The following is a 4,919-nucleotide window of genomic DNA, read 5'->3' on the forward strand; positions in this document are numbered from 1 at the left end:
TTTGTTCATTTAAGTCTATCGCTCTCTCATCATCATCAATGGGAACTAATCCTAATGGTCGAGCACTCTTACCGATTAATAATTCTAACGGACTCGATTTTGTAACTCGATTGACTGTACAGTTTAATGCTAATTGAACGTCCCCTATAGCATCTTGCCATAAACGTTCACTGGATTCAACGATAGTTAATAGATTTTTTAAAGTGCTCATCACTCTTTCGACCTATCCATTTGCCCGGCTAGCACCTGTCGCTATCAGGTGAAGCTGAATTTTCTGAGAAGCACAGAATTCGTCAAATTTCAATCCAGTGAAACTTCTGCCTTGATCACCCACTAATCGAGCAGGTACTCCAAAAAGCGCAATCGATGACTTTAATGCATCAATACAACTAACTGCGTCAAGCTTATAAGTGTGGTACAAATAAACATATTTTGTAAAACCAACGATTTGAACAATGACATACTCTTTACAATCGTTCTTCCCACTTAGTTTTCCAGTGATATCTATATGCAACGTATGCCAAGGAATGCTAATCTTCGGAATCGAATGCAGTTCCATTTGGAGTTTTCAGGACGCTGATTTTGTCACCCTACAAGTGATGCAATTCTCTACAAACTTTCGAACGTACTTCGCAATTCCTGTAAACCAGTAATGCTCGTACACTTTATCTAGGGTCTTTTCCCAACCTAAGTGTAAGATCGATTCAGGTACTTGGTTTATTACAGACCATCTAAAGGTTCTAGGAATGACTGGCAAACAACGAGTCCTACAATTTCTTTGAATTTTTCTGTAAAGCACATTAGCTCTCATTTCATAAGTTGCAGCTAAATCTTTAGAAAGTTCACCCTCACTCAACTTGTTAATTGTTTGCAAAATATCCTGATCACGTTTTTCGGCTTGAATCCAATTTTCAGAAATTTCCATCAACTGTACATGTTTTTCTACAACTTTATTTTGATTCTCTTTTTTCTTATCAGGCAAAGGATTCCTTGACAGAAAATCTACATGGGCCATACGTTTGCGTTTCGCGATATTGAATATCAAAATCGAATGCTTGAAGGAATGCCCACCATCGATGCACTCTAGGTGATAGCTCAATTTTTGTTCTAGAAGCCTTTAACGAATTACAATCAGTAAAAATGAGAAACCTATTCCCATGTAGATAATGTCTAAAGTGTTTTACTGCATTAACTACCGCGAGTGTTTCTAACTCATAAGACGTTTATTTCGATTCACACACACTAGTGGTTTTACTGAAGTATTCAACCACATACGGTTTATTTTCAATTCGATGCAAAAGTATGGCTCGATAGCCAATGGCACTTGCATCTGTATGCAGTTCTATGGGGTATTTAGGATCAAATATTACCAAGACTGGTTTGCTGTTAAGTATATCAATAATCTGTTAAAGAACCTTCTCATGTTCATTCGTCCAATCAAAATTAATTTTAATAGATGTAAGAGAGTAAAGAGGTTTCAATAGCTGGGGGAATCCTGATACAAATTGGCGAAAATACGAAGCCAATCCTATAAATTGCCTCAATATTGTAATTGACCGGGGTGGTTGCAATGCGCTTAATGCTTCAATTTTACGCCAATTTGGACGAATCTCACCCGCCTGTACTTCGTATCCTAGATACTGAACAGAATCCCTCAAAAATGAGCATTTTTCTGCATTAAACGAAAAGCCTGCCTTAGTCAAAATATTCAAGACGATCTCTAATCTTTCAATAGCTTCTTCCTTAGTTGACGCCACGATCATTATATCATCCATATAGACAATAACGTACGAAAATGCCAAATCGCCCACTGCTTTCATCACTGCTCTTTGAAAAACCGACGGGGCGTTCTTTAGACCAAACGGCATCGCTAAAAACTCAAATTGTCCGTCGGGAGTGACGAATGCAGTGTACCTAATGGAATTCTCGTGTAATGGGACCTGATAATACCCAGCCATGTCCAAGCAAGTAAAGTATCTTGCTCCACGCAATCTAGCTATCTGATCTGAAATTAATGGTAGAGGAAACTTATCTGCAATGGTATTTCTATTTAATTCCCTACAATCGACACAGAGTCTTACAGATCCGTTTTTCTTTTTTACTAAAAGTGCTGGACTAGCATAAGGTGAACTGCTCGGCCTTATTACATTATAATCTATTAGCTCTTGAACTTTTGACCGGAGTAATTCTCTTTCACAGGGACTGAATCTGTAAGGGCGTCTTTGCACAGTCTTGGTGGGTTCTACTAATCGAATTGACATTACACCAGTAGTTACGCGAGTTAAAGAAGTTCCGCGAATGAATGATTTTGAATGCTTTCTTAAACATCCGAACAATTGATTTTTATCTTTTCCCTGTGCTTCAGTTGCTAAATTATTAAAATCGTTTTCGTAACTTTTTACAGAACAAACGTTAACTGTTTTGTCTTTAATTATTTCCACACCAATAGTTGATACTATTGCAGAGTATCCTTGTGCTAAAATTTCGCGGCAAATTACAATATTTTTTCATATTAGTATCTTGGACTACATGAAATACTACTTCGATACAGTTTCCATTTATCATTACATTACTTGTGAGTTGAATTGACGAAACTACACTAACATTGCCAATTCCACTTAATGATATTACGTTATTTGTTCTTTTCCCAGACAGTTTGTGTGCTATGCTCTCTTTGACTAACGAGCATTCTGCGCCTGAATCAAATGTAATCGGAAAATTCTCACCTCGGTGCAACATAATTGCTTTTGGTTCATCAACGACACATAGGTTAACCCTCTTATGCACACGTGACCCTGGGTCACCATCCGAACTCTTGGGGCATTGAGTAGAGATGTGTCCCGGCTCGTGACATCGATAGCATCGATAGCAAATTCAAAAATCGTATCTTTGCTCGAAAAGCTGTCTAAATTGTTCTGAATCTGCGATAACCACTGCGTAGAGCTTCCTTCCAATGACTTCGTCAAGGTCAAAATTAACCCACTACCTTGCAATGGTTTTTCTTTTAGAATGATGTCCACCGTATCACACCATTGCGTGGCGTTGGCTCCAGCAGCGTCAGAGTTAAATTTCGGTAGAACAATTTCACCATCTTGTCGAGATTCACTAGGCGATGCACGAAAAGTTTTTGCTAGCTCCCAGAAGTTTCGATTTTGTTGTTCTAATAAAATGCGAAACTGCTCCTCGTTTATTGTTGGTCTTGAGTTAGATCCCACTTCTGGTATTGGCGAAGAGAAGAATTCAGGGTTTCCTGAATCGTTGATTCCGTTGTTGGATTCCATTTTTTCACAGCATATGCTGTCATCGTACATGTCTAGTGTTAAACAGTTCTACATCAGTCAAGATATTCATTACTTAACACTGATCAATTAACAGTAGGCGCACAATTCAAATTATTAGAAATGCCTAATTCAATCTCCGACACATATATAAGTGATGACAAGATGTTTCTATTCACTAATTTTAATAAAATACAAATTAAAAAGTAAAATGTTCCAATAAATAAATAAACATTTTTGGGGAAAAAACCATGGAATAACAATTTTTTTGGTATTATCTTTAGGAGCATATAAAACACACCCTTTAAATGTTCATTTATTTATTTAAATCTCAACAATTTCTAAGAATTTTTGTGAAAATTTTTCATCATGTTATTAAACTTAAACTTAAAGTAATGAACACTTTTTTACGTTTTTCGTTTCGTTTTATTTTTTGTGTGTTGACTGATGTGTCACGGCCGCAGTAAATAATTAAAATAATTTTGCAACTAGATTTAGATTTCATGTCTTTTGTCGACGCTAAATGAAAATGTATCTCCTCGTATATGTAAGTTTGTTTGTATCCGCATATATATATATTTATATCTGCATCCAAAGGAATCTAAGCACAGTCGGTCATTTAGTCATCATTTAGGTGGAAAATCGTCTGGGGATGTCATAAATTGGGGGAAATTTTCGACACTTATTGTCTTTGAGAATTTTCAAAAAAATTAAAACCAAATTGAGTATATATACTTAGGTACTATTGTTTATTTGAAAAAATAGCGCAGTATAGCAAAGAGGCGTATCAAGAGGGAAATGTAAAGAAGATTAAATTCAAAATTTGAGGTTCAGTTTAGGAGTCAAACCCTATCAATCAAAAAATAAATGTATGCACATATATCCCAAAAGCTACTGAACTTAAGTTGCTGCCAGGTGGTCTACTCCTTGCCACTATGACGCCATCAAACACATGCCACAAAATGATTATGATAAATCGCCGCATAAGAGTCTCATCTTGGGAACAATCGAATAAATAATGTATACATATATCTTCACGAATTCTCTAACCATTCAAGAGATATCTGCTCAACGAAATTTGCTATAAACACAGAAAAGAAAATGAAATCAGAATTCTTAAAAAAACAAGTGGATAAGAGAAGTGGCATGAATGAAAAATCAAATCAAACGGATATGAAAATTTAATTAATCATTTTCAACCTCTCGTCAACCTTGCTTCAGATTTATATAACTTTCTTTGCGAATTGAATAGAGAACTGAACCACAAAAATAAAAAAGGACTATCTAGAAGATCAAAGAAACGAGAATGCACAATTTAGTTACACATTTATGTAAGACATAGAAGCCAGATAGCTGGCAACACACCGTTCTACAATGTTTGTTGGGTAGTCTGGCTCGGAAGCAAGTGTTCGTTGGGTAATCGGCTCTCAGTTGGTAGTCTCTCTCGTTGGTCGTCAGCCGAAGTACGAAGTTGTACAAAAGAGACAAAACAAAAACGGCGCGAAATGTCATGTCGACGACTCAGGCGAAGAAAAAAGTTGCAAAGCCAAAAAGAAAAACGTGCTCGAGAGTATAGTTCTAATATTTAAAACAAATCTCAAGTAAAAACAAGTTCCTAAAATGGCGACAGATTGGCGCATC

The 4,919-nt window shown here is 36.4% G+C and overlaps 1 pseudogene; it reads right to left on the reverse strand.

Moving 5' to 3' along the window:
- Window positions 1-1,910: 1,910 nt before the first annotated feature.
- Window positions 1,911-3,311, reverse strand: LOC124461618 (annotated as a pseudogene).
- Window positions 3,312-4,919: the final 1,608 nt, after the last annotated feature.

The sequence above is a fragment of the Drosophila willistoni genome, unplaced genomic scaffold, assembly GCF_018902025.1.
Source record: "Drosophila willistoni isolate 14030-0811.24 unplaced genomic scaffold, UCI_dwil_1.1 Seg569, whole genome shotgun sequence".
In the NCBI taxonomy this organism is placed as follows: domain Eukaryota; kingdom Metazoa; phylum Arthropoda; class Insecta; order Diptera; family Drosophilidae; genus Drosophila; species Drosophila willistoni.